We start from the raw sequence: 25,308 nt of genomic DNA, 5'->3' as shown, positions 1-25,308 counted from the left end.
GAGGATACGATTCGGCTTAGGTAGCTAGAAAAAAGGGTTATGTTTTAACTCGTTTGGTGGTACAATCAGTTGGGTGAGAAAGCGATAATGTCGTTGCCATTTCATCCACTACTAATGTTCGTTTGATGGCAGTTGCCTAGGCATGTAAGGAAGTTATCTAGCTTCAAAGACTATGGTCAAATGTGGGGTCGACTCGGAGTGCTATTACAATTTAGTGTGACCAATCCAGCAAAGAGCTGAACCTTTAATGTGAGATGAGGCGCATTCATGTCCGATAGCTTTTTTTTAAGACATTATAGAGGACGGAAGGATGATGTTGGAGAACATTTGCACTTTGACAAATATTGTAGAGGCATTGACAAAGCTAGTAACGATAGAGAACAATGAGTTTGTGGGCCTCTCAACCCCTAGCAATTAGATGACAATGTTGGAATTTTCTTTCTATTCTAGGAAGATTTTTTGACAAGTGAGAGAATGTTGGGAAAGGTGCACATGTCAACCTTGCATCGTAATGTTTGCATGTATTTATCATTTGGTCCTCATTTGGGAAAGAGAGCATCCCACTATGAGGTGTCATTCATGGTCATGTATCTTGACTATCTTGAGATTTGTGCAAGAAGTTAAATAAAAGTATAGAATGTGTCCATATGGTTTAATTATGGCATTGTAAGATGGGAGTTATGCCTGATTGATTTTATGACGGGCATGGGAGCATGGTTATAGGGAAGCGATGTTGGAATCTTGACCGACGTCGTAATATTTATGCCATAAAATGCCTTTGCATGGATAACGGAGACAAAATGGGGTGATTAATTAGTTGGTCAACTATTACAAGTTATGACGCATACGATAGATGTAACATGGAACAATATAAAAGTAGTCCATGAAGACCTTGAGACTAAGGAATGCGTTGGCATTTGTGTCATGGGGTTTTGGGCACCATACTTGTTGCACTTTGGTACATGGTTTCTTTTTCAACCCTGGTAGATGGTTTCTTGTTTGTGCTTCGTCTATTTATTAGATGCTTGGATTGAAATATGATATAATGAATTTGGAAGTATTGTTATGTTGTTAGAATTATTGATGGATTTAAGGTCAATGCCACTCTTATAAGGACAAATGCCTTTATATTGTATTGTATCCTTTGTTGATGATAATAGGATCGATTCATTCTTTGGAGCATAGAGTTTTATGAAAACTTTTTACAGGCCCAGATTGGGTGGTGAAGAGGCCCTTTCTAGCAGATGCTTGATCATTAAAGATTAATTTCGAGATGCTTGAGCATTAAATATCAACCATGAAATGCCTCCACGCAGGATCGAACTACGGACCTTCAGTTTACAAGACTGACGCTCTACCACTGAGCTATAGAGGCAGATGGGAGTAATTATATTTTTTTACATTTTCTTAGATCTATATTATTTGCAATCAAAAGTTGTGCCCTTCGCTGTAACTGGAAATCGATGTGCACCCAAAAAAAAATGGAGGATCATTAACAAGTACACGCGTATCTCCAAAACCTCGGATGAAAGATGAGGGGAAAAAAGTTTTCAAATTTACGCAACTATATGCACATTAAAACTTTACAGGGGCATTCCGAGAATTGAACTCGGGATCTCTCGCACCCTAAGCGAGAATCATACCACTAGACCAAATGCCCTCACACGTGTAACTTGTTGCTTAACATTTTATTTAATAGACAATTAAATTCACAAAGATTGAAAATTGCAAAAGTTAATGTTGAGAGTGGGATTTGAACCCACGCCCTTTCGGACCAGAACCTTAATCTGGCGCCTTAGACCAACTCGGCCATCTCAACGCATGTTCATTATTGGTATTAGTGCATATTCAAATTTTATTAATAAACAATCACCTAATCTTTAAACTTTGCAAATACGGCATCCTGGTCCAAACCATTCTAAAATAATAAAAACTCCCCCTTGATTGAAAGTTTGGTTTGGGACTTACATAATTGTTATCATAGATTTGGAAATACTCGCTGGTACTTAGGAGTGTGCATAAATCATTATTAGTGAGATGATATGATATGGGATTATTACTAGTGAGCATTTCATAATGTATTAATTGATTTTTAATCTAAATCATTATATAGTTAAAGTTATTATAGACACACAAAGTCATCTTACAATTAAAAAGCTTTCTTTTGATTCAAAGTTTGGTTTCGGACTTGCAAAATTTTGTTCATAAATTAAATCTGTTTTGGAAATTTGAAAAATCCACATTTGTTAGTTGTCATTGATCATGGTATTGTCATTCAAAGTGTGAGGATTATGATATAACGTATTATAGAGCAAAATAGTGACTAGTTATGGGGAGTTGTTAAAAGGAGAGGGAAATTTAGGGGTAAATAATAATGAGTTGTTTTTATAGGTTGAAGATTGTATATTTTTTATTGCTTTGCTCAATTTAGGATAATTCAATATATATATATATATATCTGTGTGTGTGTGTGTAGTTTTTGAGTCAAACTCATGGGTCAATGAGTGTGACTCAAAAACTACACAGTTGAATCTTGATAGTGGTATCATAATCTGACTTGTTGTGGAAAATATCTCCTACTTATAAATCATATATATTATTAAATATTCACAAATAATAAGAATTTCATTTTTATAGTTTGTAAGAAATTTGATTCAACTTCTTGTCTAAATTCCATTCACTTGTCCATTAAGATATGTCTATGACTAGTTAATGCTACATTGTGATTGGTAGAGTGGTGGAGGCCTAAGCCTCAACTCTAATCACTAACCATTTTTCTACATGTTTTAGATATCACACGCATTTATAAAGGTAGAAATGTAGGTCTTGTTCAAATTTGATTTTTTTTCAAAGAGACTCGTCCTTTGGTTTTATGTTATGTAGGCCACTTTTATGATATTTCAAGCATAAATTTTTTTTATACATGTATTAACTTGATCATATAGAAAAACAAAGGTGTTATGTTTCTTTTAAGGCTAGAATAAGAGGTTGTTGTATTAATACCATACTGAACACTAATCACATTTGGTGATTCACTAGTCCATGTCTTGATGTAGAATTTTAAAATTTACATAGATTTTACCAATGTTTATGTTCTCTATGAAGATTCATTATAAGCACAATATATTAAAGTATAAATTGCAACAAAAATTAACATAGTTCAAATTAACAAAACAATAGTACCAAACCAAACTTTGACATTGTAAATTTTGTATCTTGGAAAAAATGATAACTAGGAAATTATTGAGGTTTCAAATTACATCAATATTTAATCCTATAGCTGAAACATACACGTGTAGGAGTGATGTGATAGTGCTCAATCCCACCCTAGAAGAGACGTTTCCAATTATCCCAAAGGAGCTAGGAGTTGTAGTGATACTTGAGGAGTATACATAAATCATTATTAGTGAGATGTCATATGGGGATTGCTACTAATGTAGAGCATCTCCTAATGTATTGTAGGGTCTAGTTTACCAAATAAGGCACTAGACATAAAATCTATCCAAACATGAGATTAAAACTCAAAAAAGGTAAAAAAAGATGGCTTGCACATGTGATGGTGATGCCATCTAGGATAAAAAAAAAATCCCAATCATATTTATGAGGTTCATGAATAAATTATTCATACTACTTTTTAATAAGTTTTTGGTCATTATGGCCCATTAATGGGCTTCCAAGGGTTAATCCTTCTCAATAAAAGAAAAACAAAGTATCATGGTTACCTCCGGAGCAAGATTGGATTAAGATCAATTTTGATGGAGCGGCTTGGGGTAATCTTGGCCCTAGGTGCAAGGGATAGACAACAAGGGCAACATTATTGCTAAATATAATCAAAATTTGGGAGTGGGCAGAAACAATGTGGTGGAAGCCAAGATCGCCCTCCTTGTTGTTCAACTAACGGGAAAATTGGGAGTGAAAAATCTTCACTTGGAAGGTGATTCCCAAATCATTATCCATGCTATCCTCAGAGGAAAAGCAAAATACTAGAAAATTGACCGAGATATTCAAAGTATCAGAAATCTCCTTATAACTTTTAGTAGATTTAAGGTGTCTCACATTTGGAGAGAGGGGAACATAGATGCAAACGCTTGTGCCAACCAGGGTTTTGATCTTCAAGAAGGCAGCACAAGTGTGCATTTAGTTCATCCCAACAGACATCTTATTGAAAATTTTTTATTCAAAAATTGGTGATCACCCCTTCATGGTGCAAGGATTTTCAATTTGAATATGCTTGGTGGAATATTCCCAACCCTTTTCCACTTGATTGTCATATGGGTTGGACAAATGAAATTAATGTAGGTTCAACTCGGATTGGTTTCTGTTTCTTGTAAATCTCAATTTGATATCTCGAAGTACGAGAGTGTTGAGTGAATGTAACAGTCTATGCAAGTTAGGGGCCCCTTTCTCCTGTCATTGTACAAGATGGTCACGACAATGGGAAATATTTATGCATGTTGTTGGGTACTCTTTCCCTGAAATACCAGAATTCTGAATGATATCGCCTTGCTGGATTTTTTCTCCTATGGCTGAGTTGGATTATTTATTCGAAGCATTGTGCTTTTATTATCTGGGTTGGTGGAGTGTACGAGCTAGAGGGCTAAAGCTTTTATGTTGTAGGCAAGGCCTTTTTTGGCATTGTTTCCAAGTGAAGTTTGTGGGAGATTGCGGCGTGTTTTTTCACCACCCTTGCAAAATGGAGGCAAACTTCTATTTGATAGTGTCGAAGCCTATGGTAGCTTTCTGGGTACATATCTCAGATGAAAGGCTCTCCAACATCTTCAAATTTGAAGACAAGGAATTCTTGAATAGCGTCAAAATCATATTGGGCAATGAGTATTTGAATGCCCATTTCAAATACAAGTGCAATGCAGGCGTGGCATCGATGTTTGCTGCTTGGTGTTTTGAATTAGAGAAGGAGGAAATTGCACAATGGTTGGTTAGTAGCTGCCTCAGATAGGAGTGGTGTGGAGGTTTCGAGAGCCTTATGTCCATGGCGTGTGATGGGCAAGGTTTTGTCTTCTCGGGTGGTGTATGGTTGTAGTTGAGTGAATTCACTCCCCCCGTTCGCTCATTCTTAATTTAGAGGGCAAACAGTGACAAGGAAGTCCGTAGTGTTGGGAAAATGGTGTCTCAACCTTGCATTTACATGAGGTTACTATTTATAATAATTTTTTGCTTGAGCACGAAATGGTGTTAAATTCTCCCCAAAGCTTCGTGTTGGTTAGATAAGCATGCCAATAAATTTTTGTCACAAGATCTTAAGTAGTTTTGAAGGTATTAAAGTTTTTGTTTTTGAAGGGTGTGATAAAAGGTTTAAATTTAATTTTGAGGAATTTAGAGGCTCCAAAACACCCTAAAAAGTGGGCATAACTAGCGTAGTGGGTTACGCAGTGATACAAAACTTCACAATCTTTTTGACACATCAAACAATTCGTCAATTGGATACCACATTCATAAGTTATGGCCTCTGAAAGTTTGGACTCCTGAAACAGGAAATATAAAATGCATGAAACACATAAATGAGCTGTAAAAGGGAGAAAAACGTGTTGATGTGTGTTTTGACATATCATAGGGCATCTAGAATGAAGATGAGTCCGACTCTACTTTATTGAATTGTTTTATCCCATAGTTTTGTAATACTGTTTGACGGTTTCTTGTATTGTATATGAGGTGCGTGAGATAGAGGTTTTGTGTAAGAGTCTTATGGTTAATGAGCTACCTTTGAATCTCTAGTTGGTGGTACTCCTATGAAGATATTTCTCTGCAAGTATATTTAAATTTTTTATTGATTTTTAAATAATATATTGGACAACTTTTAGAGTGTGGGGTTTTTCTCCCAAAAGGATAAATCACTGTGTTGTGGTATGCATCCTATTATGTCTATTTCTGTTAAGTTTTTGTAACTGTTGTAATGATCTATAAATTTTCTTGCATTCCCCTCCTTTCAAAGGTTAGTGTAGGAAGTTTTTCCACTACTTAACTTCCTTACAAGTGGTATGATCATAGCCTGATCACCTTTGGTTTTAGTTGTGGGTTGTCAGGTTTTTTGAACTAATCCAGATTTGAGCGGGAGCTTGTGCAGAAGATACTTTTTGATCTTGTTGTAGGAATTTTTAGATGGAAATTTTGTCAGAGAGAATAGAGGTGGAGAGATTTTTTGAAATTAATTTTGAGGTGTGGAAGTTGAAGATGGAAGATCTACTAATAGATCAAGTTATGTGGGACGTTGTTCATGCGAATGTCTCAAGACCTGTAGATCCTACTATGGTTGCTTGGTATGATATTATGGACCAAAAAGCCAAGGGTTTAGTCAAATTGTCTAGGAAGAGAACTCTGCACAAAAGCTATGGACTAAGCTTGGTGAAATGTATCAAACGAAATCTTTATTAAATCAGATTTTCTTGAGGAATAAATTGTATTCCTTGAGAATGGAAGAGAGTGGACGAATTACAAACCACTTGGAAGCATTTAATATGTTAGTGGCTTAATTGGTATCTATTGGTGTTAAGATAGACGAAGAGGAGAAATGTCAGATCTTTCTTTGCTCTTTGTCTAACTCATGGGATTCTCTTATTATGGCTATCGGTAGTACTTCAATTGTTTTGAAGTTTGAAGATGTGGTGGGTGCCCTACTTGGTGAAGAGATGTGGGGGAAGGTATCCATCAGTTCGAAGGAATCCCTAACTGTTTGTGGAAGACCCAAGGAAAAAGGCAAGAAGAATGAGAAGCACAATAAGTCCAATTCCAGAGGGAGATCAAAATCTCCTAGAAAGTCCAAAGTCATTTGTTGGAATTGCCATAAATGAGGTCACATCCATAAGGATTGCAAAGAAGAAAAGAAGAAGAAAAAAAAGAAGTTTAATTCTAAGTCTGACTCCAAGAAGGAAGATGGTGATGCATTCATTGTAGCTTTGACTACTCATGCAGGTAATGATGCATGGCTAATTGAATCAGGTGCATCTTTTCCTATGAATTCCAATAAATATTGGTTATTGAATATGAAGAATTTAATGGAAGTAAGGTGTACTTGGGTGAACATTTAGATATTGTTGGTCGTGGTAAAGTTAGGACTGGGTTTCCCAATGGTAGAATAAAAAGGACGGTGTGTTGCATATCCTTGGATTAAAATGGAATTTATTATCTTTGAGAAAATTGATAGATGTGGGTGTGTAGGTAGTCTTTTCTGATGCGGGATGTAAGATGATTAAGGGTTCTATGGTGATTGTTAGAGGTGTTAGGTTCGATACTTTGTATAAGCTAGAGGCATACACTATTCAGTGTAATAGCACTTGTCACGCACCATATTTATCTATAATTATTTAATTGAGAAAATAATGTTTACTTTTCATTTATAAAATGAAACTGAAATGGAAATGTAATTTTTAGTGAAATAAGATGATAATGAAGTAGGAATTCAAATACAAAGAAATGATTTACATTACTTTATTTATGTAAATGCAATTGAATGATCAATGAAATTGGGGATCATCATTGCTAATGAGCAATTGAGTGTAAGTGAATGCAGGAACAGGTGAACGCGGATGAAGGCGAGAACATGGTTCAGGTAGAGTTGCTTTAGCTCATGGATTTCGCTAGAATAGATGGAATCACACACACCACTGTAGTATATACATATTTATGTGTGCCTTAGTTGCATGATTTGAGTTGTGATTGAAATTTCATGAGTGATGGCAAAATATTATGTTTTATGATTCTATGAGAATGCAATTTGTTAATGATTTGAAAATGAATATTGACCCCATGATTGCATGTTCTTTTGTTCAGATATGTATGATTTGGTGAAATAATATATTTATTTGTTTACTATAGATACACACACACACACACACACACACACACATATATACGTATTATATATGTATATGAGTTCGAATAATAACTCGATCATGTACATGTATATATGTATGTAATTATAATATATGTAAACATATTTGATTATTCATGAAATTTGATTATTTTGCTTTATGAAAATTCTTTGTTTATATATATAAATATAAATATAATAAGTGATTTATTAAAAGGTATATTAACCGATATGGTATTTGGCGGACTTATTAATGTCATGTTATAGTTGACAAAGCATATCACACATTGCAAGGAGGAGTCAATAAGTATATATGAAACTAAACAAACACATTGTGTTTGAGTTAAACTCGAACTGTATTGTTAAATACATGCATTGCATGGTAAATTCGTAGGCCAAAGTGCCATGCGAACTATTCCACGTACCAATGGTGATGCATGGGTGGCAAGTTAAAATGTTGTATGGAAGGGAGGGAATAGGCATTACTATTGAATACCCACTCAAACCTCCACCCTCTCATGCTTTCAATTTTCCATATAACGTGGCATGACCAAATAGTAATGATATCACCGATAATAATGAACTTAAACGGTATGTGCAATTCGAATTGTCACGTGCAAGCAATATAACAGAGTTCAAATTATTTTGGGACTATTACTATAACTATAAAAATTAGAGGTGTCAAATATAAACTTAGATAACATTCCCCCACTCTGAGAGATTGGTCCGAAAATAGGAAGAAATATAGATTGGATTAGTATATATAGACTGTTGATTTTGGAAAAGAAGGAGGAGAAATATGCAGGAAATAGGGATGATAGAACAAAGAATAGAGAATGGAATGAAGAATAGCGAATAGAGAAGGGAGATTAGATAATAGAGAGGAAAGAAAACAAAGGATTTGAACAACATAGAGGAAGAAAAGCATTGGAAATCTAGGAGTATTGTAGTCAAAATTGGAAAAAGATTAGCATTAATCATATCAGACTGGGCTTAAATTTCAGAGGTAGGCTCTTTAACGAGAAATAGTTTGTTATATAATTAGAGTATAAGAACAAAATTATCTTGAGATTTGTTTGTTTTAGATCATTTGTGAAGAAAAGAGTTAAACTTTTGAATTTGTTTCTTGCAATAGAAGTCATGATGGTTATTTAAAATTTCATTTGAAAAAGCCATATAGGAATGTGCATTATGAATTATCATTTTATTTAATGCCCATTATGGAAAATTACCAAATTTAGTTAGTTGAATTCATAAAGCATGGAAAACACATGATAGTATCGTACTAAATATTTAATTCGAGAAAAGAAGTAGATAATCAAAAACATGTAGAAAGATAGAGAACTTATGCATTATAAACTTGGAAATTTGAAACCATAGAAAAGAGAATACAAGTTAATGTATACGCTATTTGGATTTTATGAGAAATAGATGAAAGAATGTGTACTCATAATTTCTATTTCTGAATTTTATTTTTGTCTATATGCTAAATATGCATACATGTGTTACACCTTCTTATTTTTAATTCTTGTCCTAGATTTACTTGAAAAGATAGGAACCAAATGTTGTTTTCTTATTGGATATAATTGGTTGTAAATGAAAGATTGGTTCTACTATATCTTTTTAACAAAATATTCTCTTGTTTTATTTTTCATTTTTGGATATCATACGAATAATAGGAAGGCTAGATATGTTGTGTTTGTGAGGAAAGTTACCTTCCAGGACGGGTGTCAAATGTGGAATTATAGAGAGAATAGTTTGATTTTACAAACTATATTTTATTGCTATGCATGGCATTATATTCGACCGAGTAACTTATTGACCATTGAAATAGATGGATATATTTATTTACACTTTCTACCATATCCTCGATTGATCTTGCTTGTTTCTTAATGGAATTAGAAAATTGAAAATGCATGTATCATTCTAGGCACGCACAAGATTCCATATTGTCTATCGAATTTTTTTGCTAAGTAATTTGTGCAGGGTCGGGTATTCTTGATTGACCAAGAATTCTAGGGAAGTGTAAGCTTCAAGGTTGGGTGGAAAAAGCACCTGAATCTTGTTCTCATCTTCATTCTAAAGATTACATTGAAGATAGATTGGATTGTAGATCAATGGACGCATCTCATCCTTTACTTTATATTTTTCTTGTCACTAATACATTCAGACTAGATTTCCGACTGAGGTTTCCGACGGAGAAGGTATGTTGTGACCAAATTTGATTTTTTTAATGAAAAAATGCCCGAATTCGTCAGAATTCCAATGGCAATTTGCCATTTGGTTTCGATGAAGAAGGCATTAGTAATGAATTTATTTTTTCAAAAAAGTGTTTGAGTTCGTCGTAATTCCGACGACAACGACCATTACTTAAAAAAAGAAGAAGAGGGCAAGTCATTTGTGCATTGCAATCCCGCGTAGGCGTCCGTGGTGACTTCAATCCCCAACAAGATCAAACTCGCATCGAAGGCATTTGTGCATTGCTTGCAATCCCACACAGGAGGTAGATTCTTCACCTTAATTTCATGTTGCAAAAAATATACCATTCAAGAGATTCTACAACTTTTGCTTTTATACATGCTAGCTATGCTTGCATTCTTGTGGGATATTGACCGATTGTGGAAGCAACTCTTGGAGTATGAGAGATTCATTTTTTATGCAAAAGATGTTAGGAAATGAGACATGTGGTGGTTAATTGCCCTAGTTTTTGATGCAAATTGGTCAATCTCATATTCATATTGATTATCCAATCTCAGGCCAGATGGCTCCTAGTTAAAGGTGTGGTTCCTTGAATGCGTAATACCCTATAGTAATACACTCTTCATAAAACCATAGAACTATGATTGAGGAGTGAGCATTCAATTTTGTCAGAGCAATCCCTTCCTCTCGTATACGTGTTGATTGATCATTATTGTACGAGTTAATATATAGGGCGGTGTCTACCTTTGGCTGCTGAATCGATGGAGATCAAACCAACGCACAAGAAAACAATGGGAATGAATATTATTCAAGTGATTTGCAACCTTCATTCAGTGTTGTTCGAGCAAGCCTTTCTTTCTCTTGCCAGCCAGCCTAACACACCCGACCTGGAAGCCCTAGGGCTAGATACAATTGTGTTCAGTTTAGCACAATCCTAACCTAGAAGGGGTGGACTGAAAATCTCCAACCACACAACTTATCACTTTGTAATTAACATACAATATAAATCTAGTCCATATGACTCCCAAACCATTTTCTTGTTGTCTCGGGTTACCCTAGTTTAGGGTATTGGCAGTTTTTACTAAATCTTCTCTAATTTAGGGTATTGGCAACTATCTCTCCTTTTGCATAGTTTTAGGTGGCATACAAATTCATTTCCTTGTTTGGCTTCCTTGCGGCCTCAACCTCAACGATCATCTTTTGAAAACTTACTTTCTTCAATACTCTCTTCTTTATCCTTTCAAAGTTGAATTGTAGCCACTTAGGAACATCTAGATTCTCATCACTTTGGATGGACGGGTTCATGGTAGTTACAACCTACTTTGGCCTTTGTTCTTCATCTTGTTGCTTGTGCACCTAAGTTTAAAATTTTGGAGTAATCATCTTGGGGGTGGGGGCCTAGATAGATCCTCTTTTTCTTGTTCTCCATGCTTCTTTGACTCCACATTCTAAGTTCCTTCTGACTTATATTTCATTTTCATGAGTCAACTTATAGTTCTTAATTTAGTTATAGGCTAGTATCTTGTGTGTTGATTGTACCTCTTAGTTTGATAAGGTTTTGGGTGGAATTTAATCTCTAATTTTGAGGAAAAAGTTTCCCTATAAATGCAATTTCAAAATTCATTTTGAGGGTCTAATAATTGATTATTTAAGGTCCAAGTTTAGTAACACTCATTAGTGTGTTTTCTTTTAAAAGACATTTAGCAATAGGCTGTAGATTGAATACTTGTGCTTTGCTAGTATATTTTGAAGAATTAATGGAAATGAAGTTCATAGTTTGCAACGGTATTGGTAGTCTTTTTTGATTGCTTGGTATTCTTTTATTTCTTTCATTTTCCTTAATCATGAATTAATATTTACATTTATGAAACATCTTCTTTGTTATAATCAATTTGTGCATCTTTCGTGGTGATTGAGGTTAATAAGGAACATGTGAATGAATAGTAGTAGTTGTTCCAGAGCTTTCCTTGGTCTCATTTTCATGTTAGAATTGGCAATTTTGGCATGATAAATTATTTACATACAAGGTTATTTCTAGATTTTGTTGATAATGTGGATTTAGGTAATACTGATGATTCATTTTCTCGTAGCCTTGTTCTATCTTTTGCAATTTATTTTAACCTTTTAGCTCAGGCAGATTGAGAAATAGATATTTCAACTTGATTAGTGACATTTTCCCCTTGAACAACTTGATTAGGAAATGATAAATTCTAAAGGTAAGCTAACTTAACTCAAGGGATTGAGATGGTATCCTACCATGAAAGATGATAGTTCTAAGCAAAAGACTACCTAGTGATATGAAAGTTGATGCAAGATAGTAAGGACAACAAGGAAATTTATTTTGAACTTTGACAAGATTGAATCTTTGGGTGGAAGTTTGAATGGATTGATAGTGAAAAGGCATGCTGATGCAGAGAATCCAATAAACTCAACCAACAAGGGAGATATTTCTCCCAACTCACCTATTCAATTAGGTGTCAACCCTTCACTTACTCACAAGACCCCTCACAATGCCACAAGTTACTCAAAAGGATTCAATACCCCAAAACACACCCATACTCACCAACCCTCACCCAACAATTGAATCACACTCAAATAGGACAAACAAACATGTCTAAGTCACAATCCAACTCTCCAACATTCAATCACCACCAATACCCTCAACCCTTATTCACACAATCCTCCTTCAACTAGGTCTTCTAATCCCCCTAATACCCAACTCACAAAATGTAGTAGATATCCAAAAACCAATGTACTTTCGGATACTCTTACAAGAACCACTAAACATATACCACCATGGGTCTTTACCCTCCCAACCACCCAAAGGTCAAAGGAAGATTCACTACTGCAACACTCAGTTTTTGTGACAGTATCAAGCATTTAGGATAGTCACTCCTTTTATGACAGTATCAAGATCAACTCGATACTGGACTGGGTAATAACGGAACCGCCAACAATGTATTTCTCATCTCAAATAATAAAGAGAATATAGGGTTGCATCTTTGAAGAAAAAAAATGTTGGAAAAGACTATTTCCACCTACTTGGCCACCAGAGTGGTTTTTGAGGTGTATTCAAAGCGTTTACTCCTTTTGTTGCATTTTCACTTGAAATATGGTTGAATTGGCTTTGTAAGCTCCTAGATACTTGGTACATGTTCTAAACGAGTTAAAAGAGTCTCAAGACTACTCTATAGTCATGCTCTACCTTATCCAACTACTCAATTAGCTTCCCAAACTTATAGGACATATGGTTTTATTCCTTACTTTGAGTTGAAATTGTCTTGGGTTAGATATAACTAAAATAAGCCCTTCCTTCAACTACTTCAAAAATCGTCAAAAAGACTTCATACTACTATCTACATGTGTTTCTATCCTTAAGAATTCTAATTTATGCAAGTGAAAAAACACCTAAGAGGTCATAGCTACTCCTTTTGACTTGGTAATATTCATGGTTTTTCTTTGTCTATTTAACTTCATTCCTTGCATCTTACGCACTATCTTGTAGCATACTTTGTTTTCTTTTTTAGTGAATTGCATTTAGTGGACTGTTGTGCATCTTTAAAATCATTTGACAACTTCAGGAAATGGTTTTCCTTCTTTATTACTTGACTATATCATTTAATATGCATGGATGGTATTATCATTTAATTTTCAAGATGGACCTTATATGGATGGTCCTTGCACCTTTTCAAATTGAACTTTTGCAAAAGTCCAAATTTGGAGAGGAAATTCCTATTATTTGCGAATCCAACATTCATCTTTCAAATTTTAGGTCCAATTTCCATGAATAAGGGTTCCAAAGACCCTAGTCCTATAAAAATGAGCCATGAGGAATATCATGAATAAGGGAATGAACCAAATTTATGAAAACATTGTCAAACCTAAGTACAATTAGGCATAAATAAGGCACAACCACTTAAATTGAGTCCAAACTTAGTGTATATTTTTAAAGAGATACAACTTATGATGCAATATTTATCCCCCTCTTAGCAAGAGTATGAAATTATGCTCATTTACTCTTTGGAAAATATGGAGAAACCAAATATTCGTTCACCAAGATATTGAAGAGTCAAGATGACTACAAGTTTGGAAAGGTGGTAGCTCCCAAGACTTATGATATTGTCAATCTACAATATTGAGATAAAAGGGAAGTACAAAGTGAGTAATGCGAGTAACATTGGTAACACACATGGAGCATGCAAAACACAAAGTTATGACATTTAGAACTAGCAAGATTCATATATTCTCACTAGGAACCATATCAAAAAGACAAGGCATAGATCTAGGACTAGTAAGATCCTTATATAGTTACTAGGAGTCATGTCAAAGACACATAAAATCATGATACCTAGGTTAGTAAGATCCTCTAATACTTAGAGATAGATCACATTCTAACAAAAAATAGAGACCTAATTGTGAAAGTTTGAGGTCCATTGGGAAAAAAGTTGTCATATTGCCATGACAACTTTTGCATTTCTTGTAGAAACTTCTTAAAAATATGGTTGGAAAGTTAGTTTATGGTGGTTTGAGGTTGTAACACACTTGGATGGGAATAAATAGGCCTTTGGCATGCCATCCAAGAGTTTTGCTTAATGAAATTGGGTTTTTATGTGCATTTTTTCATGCTATGTATCATATCATGCTTGATGATAGACCTTTTTTCATGCTATGTATCATATCAGGGAAGAATTTGGTGGGAAGACCAAGCGATTGGTATTTTGAAGTAGTTGATGATAGAGAGAGGGGTGAGGGGACCCTATGCAACCTTCAAAAGGGTTTGTCGATCAAAACCAAATGAAATAGATTAAATTCCTATGACTGTCCTAAGGGTATTGATTGTCACAGATATAATTTTACAACTGATATTGTTTTTGTTTTGACGGAGTTGTGTTTGTAAACACAAGTATGGACATGTAATAGAGTCATGAGACGTCTTAATACTACATGAATACTTAACAACAACATAGTGTGTAGGCACCTAAAATATGAAAGGACTACATATTGGAAGGCGCGCGTGAAGATCTCATGAAAGGTCTGATATCCCTATGTATCGGACTGAGAAAACCAGTGAAAGACAAAAAAAATGCATTGAAAAGGCAAAAGGTTGAATTGCCTAATGTTTGTTGTTGAAGTGATGTCTGGGGACCCTACCAAGTCAAATACCTTATTGTAGTTTCAAAGGGTGGAAAAAGAATAAGCAGTTTATATTGTAGTTTCAAAGGGTGGAAAAAGAATAAGTAGTTTATTTACCGTCCTAATAGACCATCCATCATAACAATTATTACCAATAATGATGTGTGTGTTGCAAACAAAGTTCTAGAGGAAGGCTCTTTCTATTGTAACACCAAGTGAGTGTTCATAGACCTTCTGTAGGGTCCTCCTAGCCTAGAGTTAGGAGTTTGAAGCCTACATACATTTATTTGGCCTTGTGGCCATCAATGAGTGCTCACCCAATAGGACAAGTCTTGAGACTGGCAATTTGGAAGTGTGGCATTGTTGAGAGCCAACACTTATGTGTGAACCCCTTCTTCACGTATTATGATTAGTTGCCATGATACTTGACCCTATCCTCATGGTGTTGGCTCAATTCATATTAGTGTGTTTTGTTGAAGAAACATGATGTGAGAAGTTTGATGCAGAGGCAAGGGTAGAACTCAGTATTTTATATTAGGACAACAACCACATTGATTAGGCAAGTCAGATAAGGTCTCTCCAATGTTTAGGATACTGAATTCACATTAGACACTCATGGATTACCCCATTTAGACATTAGTCAACTTAATATATTATACAAGGATTGCATACCACAAAGCCATTAGATATGTTTTGAGATGAAAAAGAAGAGTTAAATGGTTTTGGTTCAATGATGATAATTTTTATTTTCAAGTAATTTAATTTGGTATATTATACTGAAACGTGATTTCATAACTAACATTTCAACTTCTATATAACTAGTTCTATAGCCTGATTTTCTTTCTTGTGAAGAAAGACCATGTCAGACAATATCAACGAACAACAAAATAAGGAGACAATTGCTAGATTGTGGTCTAACTTGAAAAGAAAAGGTGATGGAAAATGTTATTTTCTATGCAAAATTTGTAAGGGGTTAAAGACTAGAAGACTTCTAATCAAACCAACGAAGAAACATTGTAGGCTACATGGTCACATTGAAGGTGGACATGATTATCATCCATTGGTAAGTTTTTCATTATATCGTTTTAACAATTTATATACATAATAAATCACGTGATGATGAGATCATGATCATGGTTTATTTATGTTTATCAATTTTATATAGGTTGAGCACCCCAGAGCACATGGTATGGATCAACACAACCTAGAGAATATGGTTTTCAAAGTGGACGAACACAGAGGTGTGAATATCGAAGTTGAAGATAATGATCCTATGGAAGATGACGATCATGAGCCAAAAAACATAATTGAAGATGATGGTACAAATACATTGATCCATGACACATTTAGTACTCGCGCAACTGATCATGATGATGAAGATGACCTTGATGTTGTTCATGATGTCCCTCTACTTGAGAAGGCATCTAAGGCCCTTTACAAAGGCTCACAGACAACTCTTCTCTCCGTTGTATCGTTGTTGGTGAACTTGAAGGTTATGAATGGTTTATCCAACATAAGAATGTCACATATGTTAAGGTATGTCATATATGTCATAATAAACTATGAATCATGTTGTACCATTAATATTCTTTATATTAACAAATTATATTTTTTTGTTGTAGATTGATAGGTGAGTTTTTGTTACCACCATCAAATATTCTACCTCGCTCATACCGAGAATTATATGCCATTATGAAAGATATTGGAATGGAGTATCAAGCAATAGATGCTTGTCCCAATGATCATATTATATATCACAAACAACATGAATTTCAAACTGAATGCCCTGAATGTCATATCAGTAGATATCGAACAGATCAAATAACAAAAAGGGTTCCTCACAAAGTTCTTCGCTATATTCCCATTATTCCATGTATGGAATGATTATTCAAGTGCACTAGCTTGGCACAATTTATAGATTACCATGCATGCAATAGAAGTTGAGATGACATTATTCGAATGCCTGCGGATGGTTCAACATTTATGGACATAGAGGAAAAGTGGCCACACTTTAAAGAAGAACCTCGTAATCTCAGGCTTTCATTGGCAGTGGATGGTGTCAATTCATTTGGAGAGATGAGATTCGTTTACTCAGTGTGGCATGTTTTTGTTATCAACAATAACATTCCTCCATGGATGTCAATAAAGAGGGAGCACATAATGTTGGCAATGATTGTTCCAGGTGTTTTATCATTTAAATATAGTCGTCTAAATTTAATTATAAATATTGCAGTAAAATGGTCGTAATAACTATGTAATGTTTTTGTTCATTCGATTAGGTAAGTACCAAGTTAAAGATATGAATGTATATATCGAGCCTCTTATCGACGAGTTGCTAGAGTTATGGAATGGTGTCACTATGTATGACGTCTCTAGACCAATAGAACAAAGACAATTTCAATTACATGCGATGCTTCTATGGACAATACACTATGCCCTAGGGCTAACACATTTTTGTGGTATGTTATAGTGTTTAAGTTGTGCATGAACATTATAATTCAAAAAATTATCATATTTAATCTAATTATACATTATCTTGTAGGTCTTCACACAAAGGGAAAATTTGCATGTCCTGTTTGTGGTCCAAAGATGAAATCTCGTCATTCAAAAAGTTTAGGAAAGCAGGTGTTTGATGAGCATACACATTTTCTCCACAAAAATCATAAGTATCAAAATACTGAAAAATATATTTTCAATGGGAAAGAAGAGAATACATCAAATCCATGAAGAATGACAGCTCACCTGTGGAAGTTGGAATATAATAGAATTAATCGTCAAGGTAATGTATGGAAAATATTGGATGGAAGGCATGACAAAGAAAAAAATGTCAAAATATGTAGTGACATTCAGGATTCCAATCATGCAATGATAAATGTCATTCAATCAAATAGCCATGGAGACCAGATTAATATAAGTGAGCTTCCTTGGTTATTAACAGACCAGTAAAGCAATGTTATAAAAGAAGTCATATGAAAAATTCGATTTCCCAGAGGATTTGTTGTGAACATAAACAATCTCATATCAAAGAAAAGTAAATTTGGGCTAGGGATGAAAACGCATGATTGACATACCTTCATTAAGGTAATTCATGTTCTTGTGTTTTTAGTATATATTTAAGTACTGCGTGTACGTGTACTTTTCATTGTATTATGTTACAAAAAAATGAAAAGATAATTTTATAATTGTTACAGTATGTTCTACCTCTATCTCTCCCAGACGACTTCGACAATAATGTCAAGCAAGTCATATATGGTCTTGGAAAATACATGAGGTAAGTAGTGATATTTGTTCAGTTCGTTGTATAGCTATTATATTTGCTATTTGTTTTACTTGTTATGTAATATTTTTTTTGCGTCTTGAATATCTTGTAGGTGGTTGTCATGTAAAGAAATCCATAAAGATGATATAAAATATTGGAAGAGAAAAATTCCTCATTTAATGTGTGAAATGCAAAAGTGTCTACCTACATCTTTTTTCAATGCACAAGAACACTACCTCATACGCCAAGTTGAGGAGATTGAATTGTGTGGACCTGTACACACTAGGTCAATGTGGATGGTTGAGAGGCACTTGAAATTTTTGAAGGCTTTGGTTCGACAAAGAACACATCTTGAGGGTTCTATGGTGGAGGGATATATGGTATACCGGACTATGGTGTACATTTCTGAATATCTTCCGAAGTTTGCAGCAAAGATCCACGTGGATCGCATTTGGGATCCCAACCCCATTAACAAATTCGAAGGGAAGTACTTGACAGAGAAAGGTAGATTGAGGAAAGTGAGAGGTAATTATAAGATGTTATTGTAGTTAATTAATTCTTAATCTTCAAAATAAATCGATTGTAAGACGTCTATTTATTTTTTGCACAGTTGGTCGAGAGTGGGATGCACTACATTTGTATATTGCAAACAATATTGATTGGATGGCGGTATGGATTGAATGTTGTCAACATTCTAGACACATGTTAACATGGGAAGGTGTGACTTCATTGGTTAAAGAAGCTCATCGCAATGGAGATTCCAATGTTACACAAAGGGAAATTGATTTAGCATATGGTTTAAGAGATAAACATGTACACATAAATTTATTAATCACCCATATGTTTATCAACTCACAATGCAATAAATTTTACATGGTTGACATATCGTAGGTCGAACACCACAACACTATGTGTTGCAATGGTCATAAATTTCGCATAAAAAAGTTGGATGACACGAAGAAAACTTGTGATTCTGGCATCACTATGGTCTTTGAGGTGACAAATATTTCATCGAGAAATGACATACATCCTCAACAGTCTCAAAATCAATACTATGGCATTTTGGATGATATACTTGAGTGTGACTTTAATTCCTTCAAATTAGTTTTGTTCGTTGTCAAATGGTACACGCTACGATTGAAAAAAAATGATCCTTATAGAACTGTTAATGAACATGATAATGGTTTTACAATGCTAAATACAAAGTCATTTGAACCAGTTGGGGATGATCCCTATGTTCTTCCAAGCCAATGTGAGCAAGTATTTTACTCAGAGGTTCCACATAAACCGGGTTGGTCATTTGTTGTTAGACATGATCCAAGAGGAAGGCCGATAAAGTATAATGTGATGGAAGAAGAAGATACTGAAGAAGAAGATACCAAAGAAGTAGAAGATGAAGTGGATGATGATCACAATCGACAGTTTCTCAGTGATGATGATGATGATGATGATGATGAAGAAGAAGAAGAAGAAGAAGAAGAAGAAGATGATGATGATGATGATGATGATGATGATGATGGTGGTGATGGTGATGGTGATGGTGATGGTGATGGTGGTGATGGTGATGGTGATGATGGTGATGATGATGGCAAAGACGTTGATGGTGATGATGATGATGATGATGATGATGATGATGATGATGATGATGATGATGATGATGATGTTGGCGATGATGACCTTGATGTTCAAGATGATGAAGAATAAAATGTATGAGGTATGCGATTAGTATATTATCTATTTAATATTGACTTCTTGATAGAATTTTTTTTACATAATTAATTCATTATGTTTTAAATTCTAATGTCATTACATAATTAATTCATGATGCACCTTTTAATATGGAGATGGAGATAAGGAGAGTGACTATTTATGTGACATTTTTTAAACTGTGTTTATTTATGGAAATTAGATTATTTATTAGCTATGTGATGGATGTTGATTTAAAATAGATATGTGATGGATCACATGTTTATGATGATGCATGTGACATTTTTTGAACTTTGTGTTTATTTATAGAATGTGGATTGTTTATTACCTATGTGATGGATGGTGATGGATTACATGTTTATGATGACACATATGTGATGCTAATTGTGATGCTCAATTACATATATGATGACACAACGTGTGATGCTTATGATACGTATGTATTTATTATTTATCAACTTACAAATGTAGTAATGCTTATGATGCTCAATTGATGGTGTTGATTTCATGTATAGTCCCTATGTGATGATGTCACCCTTGGTGGGAATAGGTTGTTGACTACAGACATCGTCAACCATTTAGTTGAGGATCCTGCATAGTCTACATAAAGTAAAGGTAAGGAATTAAAAAATTTACAATGATTTTGATGACAACATCTTTTTATTTGGTCATATACATGTATATACATATGTAATTATAATATATGTAAATATATTTGATTATTTTGCTTTATGAAAATTCTTTGTTTATATATATATATATAAATATAATAAGTGATTTATTAAAAGGCATATTAACCGATATGGTTTATGGCAGACTTACTAATGTCATGTTATAGTTGACAAAACATATCGCACATTGCAAGGAGGAGTCAATAAGTATATATGCAACTAAACAAACAATTGTATTTGAGTTAAACTCAAACTGTATTGTTAAATGCATGCACTGCATGGTACATTCACAGGCCAAAGTGCCATGCAAACTATTCCACGTACCAACGGTGATGCATGGGTGGCAAGTTAAAATGTTGTATGGAAAGGAGGGAGTCGGTATTATTGCCGACTACCCACTCAAACCTCCACCTTCGCATACTTTAAATTTTCCATATAATGTGGCATGATTAGATAGTAACGTGGGTGACCAACCCATATGATATCACCGATAATAATGAACTTAAATGGTATGTGCAGTTCAAATTGTCACGTGCAAGCAATACAACAGAGTTTGAATTCTTTTGGGACTATTACTATAACTATAACAATTAGAGGTGTCAAATATAAACTTAGATAATAGTCCACCACTCTGAGAGATTGGCCCGAAAATAGGAAGAAATATAGATTGGATCAATATATATAGACTGTTGATTTTGGAAAAGAAGGGGGAGAAATATGCAAAAAAAAATAGGGATGTTAGAACAAATAATAGAGAATGGAATGAAGAATAGCGAATAGAGAAGGGAGATTAGAGAATAGAGAGGAAAGAACACAAAGGATTTGGACAACATAGAGAAAGAAAAGTGATGCACGCTAAAAAGGACACAAGAGACACACAAGTTCAAATGTTAGTATGTTAGTGACACAAATGAAATACAAACGAACCTATGATCCTTAACATGCACATCAAGAGAGATATAAAGCAGACAATAATAAGCATACAAAAATGGAAAAGGGAAAGAAAATTCCCCAATATGCTCCTCACAATGCTCATAGTTTCTCCTCCCTTGTTCCTCTCCTCTCCAAGTTCCACATGAGTGTAGCTCTCAGAATTTTGCAATATCAATGTATGTCTTATGGAGTCAAGATTATGAAAATAAAAATAACTACTTATGCAAGTGTAAACAAGCTAATATGAGTAAGCGCCTTAATTATTCTATGTTAATTTTATTCAAAATAACAAAACAAATGCTTCTAAAATGCTCTCTCAAAATAACTATAAGTTTGATGCATACAAGATTTCTAGATCCTTTTGAAGAAGGAATGGGCTCTATTTATAGAAAAAAAATAGAGAAATGGATGGTGCAGATTGAGTAATCTTTGAAAGGGTCAGGATTGAAAGTTAATCAATCCATGTGAGGGCTTTCAACCCAATCCTAGGATGACAAATATCAACATGAGATGGCTTGAGAGGAGAGAGAAGAAGCATTAAATGCTTGAGATGACATGAAGGTTACCTTAGGAGATAAGGTTTAGGCTTGAGTTAGTGAATAAAGTTTTTATCCAATAAATAATGCCTTTATCCAATGGACAAACTCTTGTGCAAGAGTTAGTGGGGATAACCATGGTCAAAGCAATAAATGCTTGAAGAGACCTATGAGTTAAATGGGGGTTGAGTTAGAGGGAAAGCCTCTAACCATGTGGGAAAGTTGAATTAACCATTATTGGTTATATAAGAGCCATAAATGGTTATGTAAGAACCATTAATGGTTTGGAAGACTTTAGGGGTTAACTTGTTGAAGACATAAATCCTTTAATGTTTTTCAAAGACTTTGGAGGCTTTGAGAAGTGACTTCAAGTTTCTTAGGAATGTGACAATAATTAGGGGATGGGATTAGGCTAATTAGAAATGGTTTAGAAGAATCTAGAATGGGTTTAGGATACAAGAGGGTTTGGTGGGTGAGAGAAAATAGGATTTTAATTAAAATAAAATAACTTTATTTCAACCAAATAGGTGCAACTTGCATTTGTAGGAGAATGCAAGTTGGGGGGGGGGTAGTTTAGGGATTTAAATAAATAAATATTTATTTATTTATTTAAAGGAAGAAAGTGGTTAAATTAAATAAATATGTTTTATTCATTTAATTGATTGTTAGAGTGTGGCTTAATGAATTAATTTAAATAAATTGAATAATTTATTTAATTAATAGGAGAAGAGGTTGAGGATGAATTAATTAAATATTAATTTAATTAACTGATTATTGATGATTAAAATAATCAAATAAATATTAAATATTTATTTAATTAAGTGGACAGATTTATGTGTCTACAAAAAGCATTGGAAATCTAGGAGTATTGCAGTTAGAATTGGAAGAAGATTAGCACTGATCATATCAGACTTGGCTTAAATTTAAGAGGTAGGCTCTTTAACGAGCAACAGTTTATTATATAATTAGAGTATAATAACAAAATTATCTTGAGATTTGTTTGATTTAGATGAAGAAAGGAGTTAAACTTTTGAATTAGTTCCTTGCAATAGAAGTCATGATGATTATTTAAAATTTCATTTGAAAAAGCCATATAGGTATGTGCATTATGAATTATCATTTTATTTAATGCCCATTATGGAAAATTACCAAATTTAGTTAGTTGAATTCATAAATCATGGAAAGCACATGATAGTATCGAACAAAATATGTTATTCAAGAAAATAAGTAGATAATAAAAAACATGTAAAAAGATAGAGAACTTATGCATTCTAAACTTGGATGGGTGCCGAATGTGGAATTATAGAGAGAATAGTTTGCTTTTCCAAACTATATTTTATTACTATGCATGACATTATACTTGGGCGAGTAACTTATTGACCATTGAAATAGATGGATATATTTATTTACACCTTCTACCATATCCTTGATTGATCTTGCTTGTTTCTTAATGGAATTATAAAATTGAAAATGCATGTATGATTCTAGACATGCACCAAATTCCATCTTGTCTATCGAATTCTTTTTGCTAAGCAATTCATGCAGGGTCTAGTATTCTTGATTTACTGTGTTACTACATTGAGGGTTTCTACCGGTTGGTGAAACGTGTTGGAAATTTGTCTTAGCATGATTTACGATGGATATAATTGTTTGGGAATTTGTTTTAGGTCCATGCTATGTAATGTAAATCATAATATTGATCCAGTGATATCGTGTGATGTAAGTTTTGTAATTATGGGTTTATGGGTTTAGGGTTTAGCCGACCTTATCAATAAGATTGATGATCTATATTTATAGGTGACTTATTTATGTAATTGGATATGGTTTTTGGGATCAATGGTATGGTATGGGATTGATGGTTATGTTTGAATTATCAAAGGAAGGCTTTTGTGCAAACATTGTTATATCATTCAGTGAAAGGATTTGGTGTTGCAGGGCAAACATCTGTGCTTAACTGAAACTGTATCAAGCATTAGGAGATGCTACTTTCATAGTTCATTCTTTCTAGATTGTAGTCTAATGCTTTTGTAAGTCAGTGAGACTTCTCTTTTGTGATGAGCAATGAGCTCTAGGATGTTGGCCCGATTACAAGTGCAATTCCCATTGTAATTATTTCACATACTATTATAGAAGTATTATTTGATTGTGAGTAGGGTTTCCCACTGTGGTTTTTCCCTTTACTGGGTTTTCCACATCAAAATATTGGCATTGTGTGTATTGTGCTTTCATGTTTTATCTTTCATTGTTTCTCTGTGCTCCGGTATAAAGGTTATAATCTACAATAGTTCTGACCATTGTTAGAAAACTGATTCAACCCCCCCCCCCCCAGTTTTCTCTTGGTATTAGATTTGTCTAACAATTGGTATCAGAGCAAGGTCCTCTCCACAAAAGCTTAACCGCTTGAGGAGATTTGATGGCATCTGCATCTAGTTTCACATTTAATCCCTACCAAAAGGAGAGTCCTAAATTTGATGGCACAAATTACAAGATATGGAAGGAGTGAATGAAAATTCATCTGAGATGTCTTGGAGCTGAAGTTTGGGAGATAGTGGAGAAAGGGTATATACCTCATGATCCTAATTCTGGAACACCGACACCTGCTGATGAACATAAGAGAGCTGAAAATGATGTTAGAGAAAAAGAAGCATTTTTGAGTGCCCTATCTGATGAAAAGCTATTGAATGTCATAGAGTTGGAGAATGCAAAGCAAATTTGGATAAAGCTTGAAACTCTCTATGAAGGTGACCAAGCAGTAAAGATTGCAAAACTTGAAGGCTTCTGGGTAAGATATGAAACTTTGAAGATGGAAGAAGATTAGAAGATTAGTTCTTTCATGGATAGAGTGAATGAAATTGTCATGGGAATCAAATGTTGTGGCGGATCAGTTAGTGAGGATGAGGTTGTGTCAAATATTCTGAGAGTTCTACCTCCAGCTTACAAGATGAAGGCTACTACAATTAATGAACTTTGGATAATGTCAAGTACCCCTGTTACCAGAGATACATTACTTGGGAAATTGACTGCTTTTAAGCTTGAGGAACTTGG

General features: G+C 34.3%; 3 non-coding genes across 3 annotated transcripts; all 3 read right to left on the bottom strand.

Annotated features, from left to right (window-relative positions):
* Positions 1-1,303: 1,303 nt before the first annotated feature.
* TRNAT-UGU (transfer RNA threonine (anticodon UGU)) lies at positions 1,304-1,375 on the bottom strand. Its single transcript has one exon. It is a non-coding gene; the product is annotated as a tRNA-Thr (tRNA).
* Positions 1,376-1,588: 213 nt separating this feature from the next.
* On the bottom strand, positions 1,589-1,660 carry TRNAP-AGG (transfer RNA proline (anticodon AGG)). The gene has a single exon. It is a non-coding gene; the product is annotated as a tRNA-Pro (tRNA).
* Positions 1,661-1,738: 78 nt separating this feature from the next.
* TRNAL-AAG (transfer RNA leucine (anticodon AAG)) lies at positions 1,739-1,819 on the bottom strand. Its single transcript has one exon. It is a non-coding gene; the product is annotated as a tRNA-Leu (tRNA).
* Positions 1,820-25,308: the final 23,489 nt, after the last annotated feature.

This window comes from Cryptomeria japonica, chromosome 7 (assembly GCF_030272615.1).
Source record: "Cryptomeria japonica chromosome 7, Sugi_1.0, whole genome shotgun sequence".
In the NCBI taxonomy this organism is placed as follows: domain Eukaryota; kingdom Viridiplantae; phylum Streptophyta; class Pinopsida; order Cupressales; family Cupressaceae; genus Cryptomeria; species Cryptomeria japonica.
Note: the sequence above shows the minus strand (reverse complement) of the source record. Positions and strands in the feature narration are given on the sequence as shown.